Genomic DNA, 21,559 nt, shown 5'->3' with positions numbered 1-21,559 from the left:
GATTCCATATATTTATCTTAGCATAGACCTTCCATTTTAACTTCAGACTTAAAAATCCAGCAACTTACTCTAACTCTTCACTTAGATAGCTATTCAATCTTTCAAACAGCACTTGTCCAAAATGCAACCATTCATTCCCAACCTTTCATCCTACTTCTCCAACTCAATAAAGAAACAACTTCATTCTTTCACTTTATCTTATCACAAAACTTGGAGTCATTTTTCATTACTGTCTTACTTGAACATCCTGATATATCTGGAAATTTTGTGGTCCATAGCTTCTAATTACATTCAGAACTAGACCACTGCCCACCACTTATCTCCACCATTCATCTTAGAATAATTTTCAATTGCTTCTTACATGATTTATTACAACAGCTTCTTATTCCACCTTCTATTCTCACTGTCAAAATCTATACTATACAGCCAGGGTGATCCTTTTAATTTTAGTCAGCATTTCCCTGGTGGTACAGTGGTAAAGAGTGTGTTTGCCAACGCAGGAGACATGGATTCGATCCCTGGTCTGGGAAGTCTCCACATGCCACAGCGCACCACAACTAATGAAAGCCATGCTCTAAAACCCACACACACCACAGCTCAAGGGTAGCTTCCACTCACCACAACTAGAAGAAGCCTGCACACAGCAATGAAGACTCAGTATAGCCAAGAAAAGTCAGTCAAATCATACCATTTTCCTGCCCAAATTCTTGACTTTAGTCAAAGCAAGAGCTATGCACTTGCCAAGACCTGTAAGGCCTTACAGCACTCACCTCTCTCTACCACTCTGAACTCTTTGTATTTATGTTCCTGCTGACTCATTTCTAGCCACAATGCCTACATATTTACTTCTTGATATTCTAAGCCACAGTCTTATGTTCCACATAAGCCATTAAGCTACATAAAAAATAAAATCATAAGCTCCTACTACCAGCTACATCTTTCATTTTCTATCCAAGTTATCCTAATTTCTTTCCCCCCATAACGCTTAGCACCTTGTGATTTATTGTATATCTGTTTATCTTCTGTGAGCCTTGCCCCCACCACTATGACTATAAGATTCATGGTCTAAATTTATAATTTTCTGTTCATAGTTCTATCTGTTGAGTTGAGAATGGCATCTGACACCTTAAAGGTGATTGTGGTGAGCACATTTACAGCCTAATGAGAGCCAGTCCATTCTTTTGTCAGATGGAGGAACAACTATTTCTTAACACTCTGAAGTTAGAGGAAGACATATCACATAATTATTAGTCTCTCAGTCATGTCCAACTCTTTATGACTCCACAGGCTATATAGCCCACTGGGCTCCCCTGTCCATGGAATTCTCTAGACAAGAATATTGGAGTGGGTAGCCATTTCCTTCTTCATGAGATCTTCCCAACCCAGGGGTCAAACCCCAGTTTCCTGCATTGCAGGCAGATTCTTTACTGTCTGAGCCACCAAGGAAGCCCAGACATATCATGTGCTCACATTTTTTGAGCAAGACATATCACATGCTTTCCCCAAAAACTGTGAATGAAAATGCTGAATGGTTTCTTCTAGGTGGTTTCTTGTAATTGTTGACTCTTGACTCTTCAGTCCTTTTTTTCCTCCTTGCATAAAGATCTTGGAAGCTCATGTTCATAATGGAAGTGCCAAAAGACTGAAACAGCTTGGAATGCTGAGTGTATTCATGGTGGACTGTTCTGGAGAACTGCCCAAACCCTGAGTGGATTTTTGGGGCAGTGAAGTAAACCAGTGGTATGCAGCCACTGAGAATTAGGGAGCTTATTACCACAGCATAACCCATCCTACCTTGACCGGTGTAATAATCAATAAATATGTGTGGAATGAAAGCATAAATGATCCCTATTTTGCAGAGGGGGAAGCAGAGTCACTGTAAAAGTATGTTATTAGCTTAGTATTGTCAAGGGCAATCTGGAGTCAAAGTCAGGCCACGAATAACACGTAAAACATGCAGCGATCATTTTTAACCAAGAAAGATAAACTGTGTATTTTACAGTTACTTGTAATATAAATCAGTAAGGCAATGTTGACAGAGACATACTATAGGACAATTATCTGGCATTTTCAAGCTTTTTCTTTGTATGCTTAAGTCATTGGAAAGTACATGTTTAAGCCTTTAGCCTAGAGCCCTAAAGAGTAGCAAAGTGCTATAAGGTTTAGATAAGTACACATCACTCTTTACAGGTCAATGCAATACTCATAAGACAGTAGTCACTTGTTTTATATATATACTTTATCTATTTTTGAGTGGAATGTGTTGTACATTATTGTTTCTCTTATAAGGATTTAATAATTCTTACTTGAGGCTAATTCTAGGAAAAGTTTGTATGTACTAACAGAAATGTTTGCTATCTTTTAGGAAAAGAAAAATTAGATAAGACAATATATCTCTAATAACTTTAGCTTTTAGCTCTTGAAGCTGATTTATTATTTAATTATAGAAAAGAAAGTTCTTGGTGGTGTTTATGTTTTTCTTTATTTTATATTCCAGTAGCCTTTTTCTTTATTTCTCTCTCTTCTTCTTTATCCTTTGTTTCTTTAAAAATCCCTATTTGACTTCCTTTGGACTACATTCTACATTTTAAGCACTTGATTTCAAAATGAACAGAATCTTCATTCCAAATGAATTGAAAATTCATTAGAGCTTATCAATGAATTCAGTAAAGTTGCAGAATATAAAATTAATACACAGAAATCTGTTACATTTCTACATAGAGCAAAAGATAAGAGAGCAAAATTAAAGAAACAATTTCACTTACCATCACATCAAAAAGAATAAAATACCTAGGAATAAAACTGCCTAAGGAGACAAAATACCTGTAATCTGAAACCTATAAGACATTGATGAAAGAAAGCAAAGATGACACAGACAGATGGAAAGATGTACCATATTATTGAATTAGAAGAATCAATATTGTCAAAATGGTCATACTATCAAAAGCAATCTATAGATTCAATGCAATCCCTATAAATTACCAATGGCATTTTCACAGAACTAGAATAAAACAATTTAAAAAATTTCTAATGAAACACAAAAAACCGCAAATAGCCAAAGCAATCTTGAGAAAGAAAAAAAGACCTGGATGAGTCACTCTCCCTACTTCAGACTATCCTACAAATCTATAGTCATTAAAACCATATGGTAGTGGCACAGAAACAAAAATATCAATAAATGAACAGGATAGAAACGCTAGAAATAAATCAATGTACCAATGGCAAATTAATCTATTTCAAAGAAGGTAAGACCATACAAAGAAGAAAAGATTCTTCAGTATGTGGCTCTAGAAAACTGAACATGTGTATGTTCAATCAATTAGTCATGACTGACTGTGACTCCCATGGCTCCTCTGTCCTTAGAATTTTCCAGGCAAGAATACTGGAGCGGGTTGCCAAACTGAACTGCTACAAGCAAAAAATGAAACTAGAACATTTTTAACACCATATACAAAAATAAACTAAAATTGATTTATAGATCTAAACGTCAGATCAGATAATATGAAACATTTAGGGGAAAATGTAGGTAGAACACTTTTTGAAATTGTAGCAATATATTTTATCGAGATATCTCCTAGTGTAATGGAAAAAAAATAAAAGTTAATAAATTGGACCTAATTAAATTCAAAATCTTTTGCACAGAAAAGAAAACCATGAATAAAATAAAAAGACAATCTACAGAATGGGAGAAAATATTTGCAAACAATGTAACTAATGAGGGATTAAACTCTAACATTTACAAACTATTTATATAGTTCAATATAAAAATATCAACAAAAAATGAGTGGAAAACCTAAATAGATGTTTCTACAAAGAATATATACAGTTGGCTAAGAGTAACATGAAAAGACACTCAGCATCATTAATTATAAATGCAAATCAAAACTACCATGAGTTATCACCTCATGCCAGTCAGAATGGCCATTATCAAAAAGTCAATCAATGATAAATACTGAAAAGGGTGTGAAGAAAAGAAAACCCTCCTATACTGATGGTGGGAAAGTAAATTGGTATATCAACTATTGAGAACAGTATGGAGGGTATGTAAAAACTAAAAATAGAAGTACCATATTATCTAGCAATCCTACATCTGGGCATATATCCAAACTAACACATTATTCAAAATGATACAAGCACCCCAGTGTTCATTGCAGAGCTATTTACAATAGCTAAGACATGGAAATAATCTAAATGTCCACTGACAGATAGATGCATGGCTAAAGACATAAACATATACACAATGGAATATTACTCAGCGAGTAAAGAGAATGAAATAATGCCATTTGCAGCAACATGGCTGGACCTGGAGAATACCATATCAAGTGAAGTAAGTCAGGCAGAGAAAGAAATACTGTATATCACTCATATGAGAATTTAATTTTAAAAATGATACAAATGAACGTATCTACAAAACAGAATCAGATTCACAGACTTAGAGAATGGCACTTATGTTTACCAGGAAGGAAGGATGGGAGGAAGGAATAGATTGGAAGTTTGGGACTGACATAAATACACCACTATATTTAAAATAAGTAATCAACAAAGACCTAATGTAAAGCACAAGAAACTCTGCTTAATATTCTATGATAAACGTAATGAGAAAAGAATTTTTAAAAGAATAGATACATGTATATGTATAATTGAATCACTACTGTACACTTGAAACTAACACATCATTAATCTACTATATTCAATATAAAATTAAATAAAAGAAAAATGTTCATTTAAGTAATTTTTTATTAGTGAGTGCTGGAAAATTCAAGTAATCAACATTGCAATATATTTTTTTTCTTTATACACTGAAACATGGTCATTCTGTAAATTTAGAGAAGTGAGTAGAAGGAAATAAAAAATGAACAATACATTATAATTCAAAGATAAAGGGTGTTATAATTTAGCATTATATTTTTACCTGTTATACATTTTAATGTTTTTATTTATAATATATTTTATTTGCCTCATGTGAATATAGAATAATTAGAAAACATAAAAAAGGGGGAAAGAGAAATATTTTATATTATTAAGCTCTTCCATATTGATCTGCTCTATGGTATTTAAAGACTTTTAAACTATCTCTTTCTATTATCACTCTCATTTTAACATAATTAGCTTCTTTGAAGAAGTATGGGGATGAGGATTTCATTTTAGGCTTTTACAAAGTAACTTCTATCAATCTCTCACTGTGTTGATTTTTATCAACTTGTGAATATTTTTGATGTTAAAAAATGTTTAAGTTGAAGGATAATTGATTTATGATGTTTTGTTACTTTCTGGTGTAGAAAGTGATTAAGCAATTTATGCATTTATCAGCCTGCTAAAGCCCAACATCATAAAATTTCTATTAGCTAAGATTTTATTAAATCATTGACCATTTTATAATTAATTGTAAAACATTCTGCCTAAACATATACTTTTGCAATAACACTAATCTCATAATAAACCACCTATGTTGTATGAACATAGCTATTTATTCATGAAGTGAAAGGGAGAGGGTTAGTCTCTCAGCCATGTCCAGCTCTTTTCGACCCCATGGACTGTATTCTGCCAGGCTCATCTGTCCACAGAATTCACCAGGCAAGAGTACTAGAGTGGGTTGCCATTTCCCATATATGTCTACAAAAAACCTTTATTTTCATACATAGAGAAGATGTACAGACACTGTTTTAGAGATTTGACTCAACATTTTCCATCTTCATCCTACTTTTTTGATTTATTAATATATCTACTTTTAAACTTATCTAATAATTACCCTCAGTCTTTTGATAAAAATCCCCAGTCATCTTATTATTGAATGAACCATTTGGTAGCTCCCTTGAAAATACCCATACATATAATATTCCTTGAAATTTACTGGTTCATCAGTTGTGTGTGTGTGGAGTTGATCACTGGGTGACAGTTTGGCTGGGTATAAACTACTGACATGACAGCTGGCTGTCTCGTAAACACTGCTTCGCTCTATTTTTTGCAATCGGTGTTGCAGAAGTATTTGCCATCATATTGATTTTCTTTCCTTTGTAAGTGACTTAGTCTTTCTGCCTAGAGGAACTGGAGATTTTTTTTCTTTGAAACCTATTATTACTGAAGTATTTCTCAAGTTGTCTAGCAATTTTCTCAATTGAAAGGTATACTGTCCCTATATGTACATTGTATTTTCAAGAACATAAATTTTCTTATTCAGGAAACAATGCATTTTACATTTTGGGAGGCATTTTACTTATTTTTTCTCTTTTTCTCAGCTCTCTTCAGTTTGATCTTTTAAATCTCTTATGACCACTTACTCTACTTTGGCTCATTATATTCTATATTTTAAAAATTATTCAGCCTTTAATTTCTTTCCAAAGTTTTACAGTTTCACATTTTCTGATTACTTGTATATCTTCTTTGTTTTTCATTTATAATTTTATTTATTGTTATATAATTATATAGTTATATAATATGTAATATTTATACTATATTATTTTATCTTCTATTTATAGTGTGTTATAATTATTTTATACAAACAATATATTATTACAATATAAGTATAATTTTAATACTTTAATCATTCCTTTCATATGCTTTTCACATATAATTATTAGTCAATTCATTTTATTTCATGACGATTTCAGAGTCTGCAACTTCAAATATAAAACATTATACCTATCTCTCTCTCATCCTCCCTCTTGTTCTCTCCTTCTCTCTTTCTCTCTTCCTTTCTCTCTCTCCTGTTGTCTTGTTTTCACTGTCTTGGAATGCTTCCATGATCATCTAAAGAAGCTTGCTATACCCCTGGAAAATGGGAAATCATACAGAGGAGAACCAAGGTAGCCACATTAAGAGCCCAGGGATCAACCTGATCTGTCCGTGTGGCTATCCAGGACAATCCAGCTCAAGTTGATATTACAGCTGACCCAAATTGGAGGACTGAGATCAGTCAGAATGATGTGATACACAGAGGAGGCATCCTAGATCAGTCCTGTTCAAACTGCTAATCTACAGAATTATGAACTTGTGCAATGTTATTGACTTAAGCCACTAAGTTTTAGTCTAGTCTATTATGCAACAAGATTAACTTCTACAATGCACATTTATATTTGCCTAAAGAAAAATGAGGGAAAATGCACATGAAGTTTTATAGTGGGTAATTAAAGGAGGAGGAAATTATCCCATGTCTATATAAAGCAGAAATTATTAAACTGTTTTTTAAAATAGTATGTCAGAAGACGATGCTTATTGGTCATTTTCACTGTTTCCTCTGTGTAGACGTGCTCAAATAGTGGGATCCTCCTTTTTCCACCAATATACCCATTCAGCCCAGGGGAGAAGTTATTTGAAGAATATATGAGTCTGCTCAGCAGATAATTTCCATTTCCTACTTTGAAGTTAGCAGACTTGTAGCAGCAGTCCCTGTGTCAAACTGCATACCAGAGGCAGATTCTGCCCCTGTGAAGAGTAAGAAAGCAGAAGTGGGAAGACCTGCTCTAGTCAAGATCCTAGATCAGTGATGGTAGCTTTGCCTAAGGCAGTAGTTTAGTATAGAAAAGCCACGTCTAAGTATAACAAAAATGGTAATGATTTGGCCCCTCAATTGCAACTTGCTTTGTTTTTCAATTAGTTCAGAAATATGTGTTACTTTGTTACAGACATTGTACATTAATATAATAAAGTGAAAATAGTATAGTTTGAAAATATATTTTATAAAAAAAAAGAAAGAAAATATATTTTATAAGTTAATGTTTTTATTGTGAAAATTAGTGGTGCCCTCCAGGGCAAAATGATATACTGTTTTGTTAAATTAATTTAAAAAATATATCTATGTAGGTCCTCATTAATTTTTCCTCTGAAATTTTCAGTGGCCAGGACAAATATCTAAGCAGATGATCCATTTACTTGCATTCTTTAAATATCTGAAGAAGTTAATATTTATACAAAACAGTAGATGAAATAAGTGTTTATTCAATTCAGCTGTATTTTAGATTCACACAGAGCAGTGATCCAGAGTGACTTAAGTGTAATTGATCTTTTAGATTGGTCACATAACCCTTTGACTTTGGTTACTATTTGAAGCTGCAGACTTTCCCAAAATATTTTTGTATCATCACGTTTCATTTATTTTAGAAAAGGATGCTGTTTCCAGCCAAACTAAATGGATATACTTGAGTTTTCAAAAGCATTCTATACTGTGACCTTTAAGTCACCTGGAAGAAAGCTCAAAGCACCTTTGACTACCTAATCAAATTATGAAACACTGAATTTCACTTCTTTCCCAGAAGCAAAAATACACAATAACCATATTCTGAAATAGCTAATCTCTCCATAGACTTAGATATAATATAGAACAAATCCTGTCCCCCTCCCAACCGTCCCCACATAAATATCTGTATTCTATAAAAGTTGAATTAGCAGTTCACTCAATGTCTTCCCTGTTGATACCAAATGCCTCAGTAACCACAATAGCAGCAGACGATTTTGGAAATATGTCTTAGGTCTTTGAATAGGGTTACTCAATTTACAAAATAATGTAATCATCTATTGTAATCAAGCCAGGTAGCCATTTAGCCCATCTTTAAATAATCACTTCTAGAAAAATAAATGCTTCAGCATCAAATCAGCGTTAGCGAACACCAATTGTGTGACCCTGCAATGACCAACTCCAAAGTCGCAGACTTGAAAAGACTGAGTAGCTTAAAATAGAACAAGAGAACAGCCAGCTGGAAACCAATACAACTCAGTGTATAGAATGAATCTACCAAGGCAGCAGGAGATATACCTGCAGGCTGAAAGATCACTACAGTGGTTTAGGGGAACACCTTGCGAAGTCTAGCATGAGCCCCTCATGCACTGCACATGTTCAAAATGAAATCTGGTTTAGCAAAGGAATGGGGAAAGTGCATTGCTAGTATATTGTTCACTTAGAGGCAAATATTCACTTAGGGTAATTAGCTTGAATAGTGAGATTTTAATCATTTCATTCTCAACATAAATATTTGGCTAATCGATATGAAAGGTATTTATTTTCTCTATAGTTGGCTCTGCTTCCCAGCATTAGTACTGTGTGACAGATGGCTGATGTCATCCCTGCTTGGAAGAACTCAGTTGGCAATATTAGCACAGCATATTTCTGGGGACTCGTGATATGAGATGAGACGATGAAAAATAAAAGGGTCCAAAAGGGAATTCCCCAAAGCAAGTATATTTATATGATTTCATACTATAACTTCCTGATTCATCATAAAGAGATGTATAGGCCAGTTAATTAATATTTTACTTAAACATATTCTGGAGAGTATTAGAAATACTTTTGAACATATTTTTTTTTGAACACTGGTAGTTCACAATATCATCAGTCCATTGGTTGCTTCTATTTTCTTTGTCCTCATCTTTGTTCAGTATACACAGATAGAACAATCTTAGCACTAGCAACCTGGGGTCACACTGAATACCAGCAGTTATGGCAAGGAAACAGATGGGTAGAGTTTGCTGCGTCAGAAGTGGTCTTTTATGAAATTCTCATCTGATGAGTCAAAAATGACCTTCCTACATGGCCCTATGTCCTGCAATTTGCTGTTGTTGACAGAGGGTCGCTAATGATACTCCACCCTGCACTGCCTTTCCCTCACACTGCCTGCTGCCACTAAGCGACCTCTGTTAAAACCTTTGGTTCTGGAAAGGAAGAAGATGGGGGTCAAAGTTCTGGTGTATAGTGGGGAGGCTAGAGGAGGGAAAGATCCACAAACATTTTCTTTTAGTGGAAGAATGAATAACCTTTAAATAATAGTAAAGCCCTGGCTATGTTCTCGACACTTCACATAAGTTGACTTATGTATTTTGTGTGCTGAATAAGCTAGTGAGGTAGTAGTCAATAGTATTTCTGTAAGGAAACTAAGGCTTAGAATCCTTTAGTCACTTGTTCAAGTCTCAGACCTGGTTTGTGATGCAGTTGACTTCAAACTGTGGGATAGAGGAACCTGGTGGGCTAGAGTCCATGGGGTCGCAAACAGTCGGGCATGACTGAGAGACTGATACACAGACAGAAGATTATAACCTCCTTGAAGAAAGGGGTTATGCTTTATTATTTTTATCTCTCTTTCGTTCTCTTTATAGTAGAGTACACTACCTTAAAAAATACATACAATAACCATAATAGAAATGGAGAAATTTTATAGATCTGAAGGAAATTTAAAATTTTTTTGATAATATACAGCTATGTTTAGGTGAAAGTAAAGGATGAGAATAACAAGATAAAATTTCCTTTCATAATAAGACCATTTCTTGTAAGGGATTATTATTCTATTGATGCCTACACATACCTTGCATACAGTTGGAATCTGTTTTTGTGCTGTTAGCAGTATTTTTGAGAGGACTGTTAATTTAAAAAATCTTGACAAGTTTCCTGAATTTAAGACTGGACTGCTACTAGTAATTCCTTTCCTGAAGACCCATGTAGTCAGAAGTACAGGATCGATGTTTCTTTTCTTTTCTTTCTTCATTATTTTATAGCTCCAATCATTTAGGTACCTCTGAGTTATTCCATTTTTTGCTATTATTTCAATTCCCCACCAAGACTCTCCCAAGTAAAATATACATTGTCATTCATTAAAGAAGAAGTAAGGTAATTTTCTAAGATTTCATTTTTCCAAATATTTAGTTGCTTAATGGCAACTGCATAATGTAAAAATATGATCCCAAATATTTGTGTTTAAAATATCTTTTTCAGATACCATAGGAGTTTATTATTAAAATTTTAATCTCAAATTAAAAGCTAAAAATCATTATACACACACATACTTTAATCAAAGATATTATACTGTTGTTGTTCTGTTGCTAAATTGTGTCTGACTCTTTGCCATCCCATGGACTGCAGCACACCACGCTTCTCTGTCCTTTACTATCTCTCAGAGTTTGCTCAAACTCATGTCCACTGAGTCAGTGATAGTGTTAAAGTGAGGTATTTAGCAGGTGTAATATAGAGATGACTAATACCTTGAGACAGATGACTGTTTGTTATATTTAGCTCTCTCTGTGTACCAGAGGAAATGTACAAATAAAATGTGACCCTGACACTTATCAGAAAGTGTTTTATTAATTTTCTAGTTTTGTATAGGGAGTAAAGTGAAATTATTCAAATGACATCATTAAGGAATAAGGATAGTTTATCTATTGTCTGAAAAACATTATGTCCAACAAATTTTATTATTAGCCCATGACACTTACAAGTGTCTATGTCAGCTCTGACCATTGCACCAGCAAATTTGAAACAAATCGGCCTTATAATGGCTGCAAACATGCGCTGCCTTTTACCTCGCTGGTGCGCCCTATGCATGGCTGACGGCCCCAGCCCCTGCGATGGAGAAATGGAGACTGACAGGAAAACGAGGAAACCAGCCTAACGGTGCCGTGTGTTTCTTCTCTAAGGATGATTAAATAATCATAAGAACTTCTCTGAGGGCTAATCTGCTATATTTTCCAGATTTTCACCTTGGGGACATATTGTCCCTTGTCACTGAAACCTCGGGGACAGAAGGGAACGCCACGGGGCGGCACAACAGGAAGCTGAGACAGTGATGATCAGTGCTCGGTTAATGAAGGCATGGCCCGTGGCCTCCGCTGCTCTGCCATATGTTTGAAGAAATGCTAATGACTACAATTCAAATACCTTTTTCATCTTAACTATATGTAAATGTGTTTATAAATGCTCTCTTATAAATATACGATCACATTTTTAAAAGCCAAGTGCTAATGTTGCTTTCAACATCTATAATACACAATAATTAAAACTTAAGCAATTCTGCTTAATTATACCTTATGGGAAACTGTACAGTAATTTATAGAAATTAGGGAGAAAAACAAAGATCAACAGAAATAAAGCAGCAGTTGAACAACTGAATAATAAATCACTTTAATCATTAATTTACAGCAGCAAAATCATTGTAAGAGACTTCGATCCTAATTCTTAAGCAGCTGACTTGTGAAAAAGAAGGTGTTAGAAATTTGGGTATTCCTTGCAAGAACACAGCTTGAACTGATGGTGTCATTGTCTATCTCCACACTGTTTGTTTTAATGCTGCCCCTCCGAAATCAAGAAGCGATTTGGGTTGAGAATTTTCATTACCATAGCTCTGATATGAATCGCTCTCCTGCCCATTTTCCTATATTTACCCTTCACATTATGGATGATTATTTACTAGAATGTTGTCCCTTTAGGACTAACCCATTCTTCAGTTACCCATCCTTCATAATGGCTGTTTATTTAATAGAACCAGTTGGCAGTTAGCTTGGGATGTTTTGTACATTATACCCTTTTTTAAAAGCTATTCTGAGGGTTCACTTGATTAAATCTATGACAGTTCAGCTAACTGCATTCTAATGATCAAAAATGACGCATTTTCCCAGAAATATTCCTTCTCAACACTAAATACTCCTTCTCAACACTAAAAATGCTCAGCTTTATGAATGAGATTTCCATTTAATTAATGAAGGCAATACATATATGTATATATTAATAGAAATAAAAATCCCAAGTTTGAATAGCCATCATTTTAAAATGTTTCAGTACAAATATTTATTGTCATTTGTTTTAAGATCAAAAAAATATTTAAACTCTTCTTCACTGCATTTCTCTCTTTTCTTTTGTTAATAGAAGTACTTTTTAAATGTTAATTTGATTAATTCTTTTATCTTTAACAGCTGCTGAACTTCTAGCCTTCTTAGAACTTCCCCTACATGGAGGTCTTGAAAGTATCACTTAATTTTACTCTAGTGCTTTATAGTTTCTATTTTAATAGTGATAGACTTAATCCATTTGGAATTTTTCAAATAATATGATGAAAGTTAGGGATCTAATTTTATATTATTTAAGTAAATGGTGTTTCAGTAACATTTATTCCATGCATAAATCACTAGATTTATCTGCAAGCCTCATCATATATGAATTCCCATATATACATGTATCTGTTTAAGAATTATCTGTGCTGTTTCTCTTGTCTGTTATTTGTCTTCTAATATTACACTTTTAATTTCAGAAGCTTTATAATTTAATACACAGTAGAACAGTCTGTCTAGTCAAGGCTATGGTTTCCCCAGTGGTCATGTATGGATGTGAGAGTTGGACCGTGAAGAAAGTTGTGCGCCGAAGAATTGATGCTTTTGAACTGTGGTGTTGGAGAAGACTCTTGAGAGTCCCTTGGACTGCAAGGAGATCCAATCAGTCCATCCTGAAGGAGATCAGTCCTGGGTGTTCATTGGAAGGACTGATGCTGAAGCTGAAACTCCAATACTTTGGCCACCTGATGCGAAGAGTTGACTCATTGGAAAAGACCCCTATGCTGGGAGGGATTGGGGGCAGGAGGAGAAGGGGACAACAGAGAATGAGATAACTGGATGGCATCACCGACTCGACGGACATGAGTTTGAGTAAACTCCGGGAGTTGGTGATGGACAGGGAGGCCTAGTGTGCTGCGATTCATGGGGTCGCAAAGAGTCAGACACGACAGAGAGACTGAACTGAACTGAACTGAACTGAGAACAGTCCCTCATTCTTTCCTCTTTTTTTATCCCAAGTTTCCCAATATTTGCCTTACATAACTTATAGAATTTTTTGATCCTGATCCACACCTGCTTTCCCCCCAGTATCATGCTTGGTTAAAAATATAGGTACAGTATTATGAATGAGAAAAAATATATCACCCTGGGTTGCAGATCTGTCCCAATAGCTAGACAATTAGAGATAAAAATGCACCTGTGCTACGCTTCCCAAACCCCAACACTCTGACTTCAGCTAAGAGGTAACTACTATTTTGAAGTTTGTATTTATCATTCCCTTTATTTAGTGTACAGTATACATAGATAATACATAACTATTTGGGAGAATATTTAAAATGGTATCATAATGTGTTAGTTCCTTATACTTGTTCTCATCAACATTATGTATCTAAGGTTAATCTTTGTGATTTCATGTACATAGAGTTTATTAATTTCTACTGCTACATGTCATTTCACTATGGGAATGTACCTCAGCTTATTTTTCCATTTATTTTGGCAAACATTTCAGATATTTTTTTATGATTTTTTTTTATTATGACCAGGATTGCTATTAACATTTTGTAAATATCCTGGTACACAAATGCAAGAATTTCTTTAAGTCAAATATCCATTGGTGGATTTGCACAATCACAGTATGTCATTATTGAACTTTACAAAACAATACTATATTGCTTCCTAAGGTTTTTGCATCAAACATCCGTGCATTTCTATTGTGTCTATATGTGTGCCTGTGTGTTTGTGTAATGTTTGTTGTTTTACTATAATATTTTAATTTGATGATGGCTTAAATTATTTCACTTTTATTCCACAAGATACAGTGATTAGAAATTTTTGTCCCATACCTTTTAAAAAACAATTCAATCACTACTATCATTGAACAAATTATTTAATATCTGTAAACTTTTCTTCAAAAAATGCATAAGGAATGGAACCTATTGCTAAAATGAAATAAAAGGGATAGTTCAAGGAAACATTGAGCACAGTCTGAAACAGAAAATGCTCAGTAAATGCCAAGTGCTTATTTCAGTTGTTGTTATCACATAGTGAATAAAATTTTGGGGCCTGTTTTGTTCAATGATTTGAGGGAAGCAAATCTTTTGTATCAGTCTGACTATGTGAATATTGGAGAAGGGAAAAGATTTACATAAACAATTTTTAATCTAGACAACTTTACAGCTCATTCTCCAGTGAAAATTTAAAAAAATCAATTATCCAGATATTTTAGCTATGTATACTCAACCACAAAATATTGCTATAATATTTATCTGAATGTTTAAGAATTGTGTTAACAAATTTGGTAACATTTACTAATTCCTCCAAAAGTCTATTTTCTTAACACACCAAAAATATTTACCTTATTAGGAAGACAAAAAAATCGAGGTGGAAGATGACTAATGCGTGATAAAAATCAAAAGAAAATAGTTAAGCAATTTTCTCAATGCAGGAAAAAGAATGAGTGATGAAAAGCCATTAGGATGATCTAGAAAATAAAGGTCAGTGGTGCTTCTCCAAATGGGTTTGACCACAAATTTATCAGGGTGCATTTGAAAACAAGCTGCTGCATTTTTGTCCCTCCCTAGGAACATCATTCATGGATATATTCCTCTTATCAGAACTGCTTTGCTTTAGGTATGTATTAAGGAGTTCTGATTATCCAGGGCCACCCTGCACTTTTTCTAGCAAAGGCCTCTTAGTAAAGACATGCCACATGGGCAAGACAAAAGGTGACAAAGGTCAAATTCTTCTTTCTTCATTGAAGATAATTAGAGGATGGAATACATTCAAAGACATAATGTTTGCAATTCATTTCCCAGACAAGACTCACAGGAAAGAAATATGAAAGGATCAGTGATAGAAGAGGACATTGTTTACTGGTAAATCATTTGCATAATGTTTACATATGAATATATTACTTATGAGTATGTACTTTTCTCATATTATTTTTCTTAATGAATCTGATTCTTTTTTTTAACTACAAGGGTCAGTGTCTCTCTTTCTCCTTCTGTCTGGTATTGTTCCGGGTTGTAATAGATTCTATCAATTTATTTCTCTTCTTATGGCCACTTAGAGAAGGGAAAATGATACATTTGTCCTGAGGTTTGTTAAAATGGCTTAATGATGCAAAGCATATGGATATGCTTCCAAACAGTGTGTAATAGCAAGTTAAGGAAGTGAAGGCTATCTCGAAGTTTGATGACTTACTAGGGAAAAATTGATGATTGGGAAAGTTGGAGGTTTAAGGGGAGAGAATTAAATAATTTACATATGTGACCTGGAAACTTAATACCTATTCCTTGGGCCTCAGGGAAGATCTATAATTCTCCTTTTTGAGAAAAGTAATCCTCCTTATGGTTCATGTTCAGCCTGGTGAACCACACAAGTGCTTCCTTCCTGTGAAATTAAACATGAAAATATTTCAGCACAGACTTTGAACAAAGCAGAGATCTTGGGAATGGGATTCTCTCTTTGCATGGAAATAGAACTTATGTAAGAACTTGAAATGCCAATGAAAAAGTACTAAAAATTCCCAATAATTAAATACAGATTGCACAAAGTGAATGAGAGAAAACTAGGATGTTATATAGGGGAATATTACTTGCTAGTCCTGAAACTGACTGTACTAGAAATGAGTCTTCCTCAGGCAAACTTCTACCTGGAAAGAATGTTGCCATCTTTCCATTATTTCCCCCTCCCCACAGGCCCTGTCCTTTTAACGCTTAGCCTTCCTTTCCACATATGATCCACACTTCAGCAGTTAGCAAAACTCCAGCCTCTTTCATCCAGGACCTCAGTCTTCAGAACATGTCATAATTGAAACTCTCTCTGTTTTGGACTAGGGAGAATTTGAAGTCCAGGGTAGAATAAACATGGAAGCAATCTGGTTTTTGGGGTTTGGTTTTTTTTTTTTTAGCATAATAAATTTTAGTTATGCCTCATTTATTAAAAAGTAAACAAAAAACTCCCCAAACACAAAACAGACATTTTTTGCTAAGAGGTAACCTCTGCCAAAAGTCTTCCCTAAATCTACATAAGAAATGATGAACTACCCCAGCTGTACTGACTCAAGATTAACTCTTGGAGTGCATTAGACTGAAGGACTGAAACCCATATTCATTTTGCTAAGGAAGTGGGGAAAAAGCTCCTCTGTTTTACTCAACTGTATAAAAATTGGGCCTTCTCTTTAAATAAATGATTGACTTTAGTCAATTTAATTAATTGTGAATTCAAGTTTCTTTGATGAAATGAAGATGAAATTAAAACAAGAGCATTTTTAAAAAATGGTCTGTTTTGTGATTTAGCTAAGCCTATGCATTTTTCATTATTTTCTAATCATTTTATCTATATTTGAAGTCCACTTGCATTTTATATGCAGTTTTCCATGGAATTCAAAAGAATAAATAAAGTAAAAGTAAAATATTGGCCATGAATATTCTTCTAAATTATGTTTTAAAAAGTAAGAGACTAAAGCCATTGTGTCTAAAGTATGAGTTAGAGAAAAAAATTAATCCCCAAGTATCTGAACATCTATACCTGGCTTTAGAAAAAGCTTGGCTAGCCATAACAAGAAGAAAATAACAAATATACATTTTTCAATAAAACAATATGTCAAATGCATGAATTATACTGCCAAAAAATGTAAGCTTCATAAGAATATGTATATTGATATATACAATACTTTATGTATATAAAAGCATTTATGAGGTACAATGTACCAAGTATTCTAAACCACATAACATTAGTCATACATTTTAATAGGACTATATACCAATCTTGAACTTAAAAACATGGAAAAAACTTGTAATACTAGGGAAGAGCCCAAATATTATTAACCCAAATTTCATCCCTGTGTTACTGTTTTTAATGTGTTGGTCAACATATTCATTCAGATTTTTCCATAAGATGTTATACAAAAATCTGAATGAAATTTTTGGCCAAGTCACTATTTTTAGAGCATTCCACAGGCTTCCCAGGCGGACTCAGTTGTAAAGAATCCACCTATCAATACAAGAGACGCAGGTTGGATTCCCTGGATTGGGAAGGAAATGCCAATTGAGGTTGCCATTGAAGAGGAAATGGCAACCCACTCCAGTGTTCCCTAGGAAATCCCGTGGAGAGAGAAGCCTAGTGGGCTTCAGTCCCTTGGGTCGCAAAGAGTTGGACACAAGTGAGTATACACACATGCACTGAACATATATACTTCAGCATAGTGATATCTTAGCATAGAATAGTGGTACATAGGCCTGACACATCAAACAATAGACCATGTTTGAGGGAGAGTAATGAATGCTCAGTCAGCAGAACTAGTCCATAGAAAGTGTTGATTATCAAGTAAGTTTTAAGAAAATATTATAAGATTCTACAGTAGGTACATTGAATGTCCATGTATATAAAACACTTAGGGAATTCTACTATTCTTTTCAAAATGAAAGTAATATGATATATGCCAACTATTTCTGAGCTCCATCATTTTGACAAGCGAGTTAAGAGTCAGAGACTCATACACAGAGAGTAAAGGGTAAAAACGGGATTAAACATGAGTCTTCTGCAAACTATATGAGAATAATCAGTGGTACTTCTTACTCACTAATGAGTCACAAGAGCCTACCTTTTCACTTCAAACAATGGGTATAAATGTTGCTGAATTTGGCCCAGTTAGGCTCGATACTGTTAGAAACTGTAAGAAACAGCCTAGATAGTCGGTTATCTAGAAAAACAAACTGTGAAGGTCAATTTTAATGTCATTATTTCCTTATTTCTGGGTTTTGCTTTCCTCCTATGTAAATGTGGGAATTTGAATGCTGACTTTTAGCCTTTTTTTTAATTAAAATTTTAAAGTTGCCAAATAAAAAGACCAAAATTTAGCATCTCTAGTTGATAGCTGTTATTGCACATGTGCATGCTTAGTCATTCAGTCATGTCCAACGCTTTGCGACCCCAAAGACTGCCAGCCAGACTTCTCTGCCCATGGGGATTCTTCAGGCAAGAATACTGGAATGGGTTGCCATGCCCTCCTCCAGGGGATCTTCCCAACCCAGGGATCAAACCATGGTCTCCTGCATTACAGGTGAATTGTTACCAGCTTAGCTACCAGGGAGGCCCAGCTGTTATTACAGATCCCTGTATTTGATGCATTATAGGCAGTTTTAGTTTTCTGTACTGATAGGCTATTTTTCTTCCATCCACCTTGATTGCAAAATTCTGACAATTAGTTGGGCAGCAAGCAACCATCCATCTCTCTATACATGTATATGCATGTTTTATTTTACATTTGTTAGGTAGTAGAAATGAACCATATACCATAAAACTATAAGAATTTTTTCTGTAATTGGTACTAATTTCTTACCAATCCTAACTATGTCATTATAGGTCCCCCATATTTCCTCTAAGGGTTACTTTGAGGTGGGTGAAAAGTCATTTAGTGCCAGGCCACTGGGGTGGACTCCTTGGCCTGGGGTGGTCACCTGTAATTGCTGACCCTGATCTAAGTCCTTGTTCTAGCTGGGGCTTCACATACAGGCACTGATTACATTTGCACTTATACTCCTCTGGATCTAAGTTTCTCTCAGCTTGCACACCTACATTTTATCATCTGAGTCAAATAAGTTCCTGTGTGATGTTGCATCAACAGCTCCTTGATCTTGTATCGTGAGGGCCCATGTGATACTCTCCAAGGCCTAAACATTATTTCTCTGCTCTCATGCCATGTTTGGAACAGAGCAAACTACCTGTGGCTGTGTCAAGCCCGTCTGCCTATACATAACAAGTGATCTTTATTGCTCTGATGTCTTGATAATTTGAGGGCTATCCTTAGAAAATCAGCAAATCATCTTTGCACTAAGATCTATTGCTATTTCTTTTTTTTTTTTTAATTGGGGTAGAATTGATTTTCAGGGCTTCCCTGGTGGCTCAGAGTATAAAGAATCTGCTTGCAGTGAGGGAGACCTGGGTTCCATCCCCAGGATGGGAATGTCTCCTGGAGAAGGGAATGGCAATCCACTCCAGTTTTCTTGCCTGGAGAATTCCATGGACAGAGAAGCCTGGTGGGCTATAGTCCATGGAGTCACAAAGAGTCAGACATGATTGAGTGACTAACCCACTGATTTACAGTATTGTGTTAGTTTCTGCTGCACAATGCAGTGAATCAGCTATATGCATACTTATATCCTGGATGAGGAAACGACAACCCACTCCAGTATTCTTGCCTGGAAAATCCCACGGACAGAGGAGTGGGCTATACAGTCCATGAGTTGGACACAACTGAAGCGACTTAGCACTCACACATGCATATATCCCCTCCATCTTGAAACTTCCCCCCAACTCAGGCCACACCAGAGCACCAAACTGGGCTCCCTATGCCATATAGCACGGTCCTATCAGCTGTCTACTTCACACACGGTTTGGTTTTGTTTGTTAGCTGCTCAGTCGTGTCCAACTCTTTGTGACCCCATGAACTGTAGCCCACCAGGCTCCTCTGTCCATGGGCTTCTCCAGGCAAGAATACCAGAGTGGGTTGCCATTCCCTTCTCCATCACACATGGTAGTAGAGATATGAATTATGAAAACCCAGGTAGGTGGTTTTTATATTATAACTCATATCCCTACTACATCATGCATTAGATCCAAGCCCACTTTAGTCATGGATTTAAAACTCATTTTGTATGGCTGTATTTCCTCCACCCGTTTTTGAATAATTTTTATCTAGACTGGTGTCTGAGTTACCACATTTTCTCAGTGTTTTGAGTACTCCCTGGTCGGGGGTGTCTAGGCTGGCTATTAACAACCAGGAGTACCTTTAGTATTTTAATCTCTAACAATATATTTCATTGTCAGTGTATATCTCATAATCTAGCCTCCTAAATTAGAAAAAATAAAAAGGAATCATAAAAGGCAATAAAGTTAATGTTTTGAAATTCTACCATACCTTGTCCAATTTTAACTATTTCAAAAGGAGGAAAGAAAAGTTAGTCAAACTGGACCTTCCCAGTTTACTGATCATTTGCAGCTTCACACACACACACAAAAAATGTTATCAATTTTCTCAACCTACGGGCTATTATACATTATTCAGTTTACCTTCTGACACTTACAGTTCAGGTGTCATAAATGTGAGGATTTGGAATGATCTTGTTAAAACACTATATAAGATTGTCTTTGGAGAAAAGTTTATTAAGGAAGTATACTTAGACTATACTTATTTAACTTATATGCAGAGTACATCATGAGAAACGCTGGGCTGGAAGAAGCACAAGCTGGAATCAAGATTGCTGGGAGAAATATCAATAACCTCAGATAGGCAGATGACAACACCCTTATGGCAGAAAGTTTAGAAGAACTAATTAGAGCCTTTTGATGAAAGTGAAAGAGGAGAGTGAAAAAGTTGGCTTAAAGCTCAACATTCAGAAAACTAAGATCATGGCATCAGGTCCCATCACTTCATGGGAAATAGATGGGGAGACAGTGGAACAGTGGGTGACTTTATTTTGCTGTGCTCCAAAATCACTGCAGATGGTGATTGCAACCATGAAATTAAAAGACACTTACTCCTTGAAAGGAAAGTTATGACCAACCTAGACACCATATTAAAAAGCAGAGATATTACTTTGTCAACAAAGGTCTGTCTAGTCAAGGCTATGGTTTTTCCAGTGGTCAGGTACGGATGTGGGGACTATAAAGAAAGATGAGCGCCGAAGAATTGATGCTTTTGAACTGTGGTGTTGGAGAAAACTTTTGAGATTCCCTTGGACTGCAAGGAGATCCAACCAGTCCATCCTAAAGGAGATCAGTACTGGGTGTTCATTGAAAGGATTAATGTTGAAGGTGAAACTCCAGTAGTTTGGCCACCTGATGCGAAGAGCTGACTCAACTGAAAAAACCCTGATGCTGGGAAAGATTGAGGGCAGGAGGAGAAGGGGACGACAGAGGATGAGATGGTTGGATAGCATCACCAACTCAATGGACATGGGTTTGGGTGGACTCTGGGAGTTGGTGATGGGCAGGGAGGCCTGGCGTGCTGTGGTTCATGGGGTCGCAAAGAGTC

Source organism: Muntiacus reevesi, chromosome 6 (assembly GCF_963930625.1).
Source record: "Muntiacus reevesi chromosome 6, mMunRee1.1, whole genome shotgun sequence".
NCBI lineage: Eukaryota > Metazoa > Chordata > Mammalia > Artiodactyla > Cervidae > Muntiacus > Muntiacus reevesi.
This window is presented reverse-complemented; position numbering follows the sequence as displayed.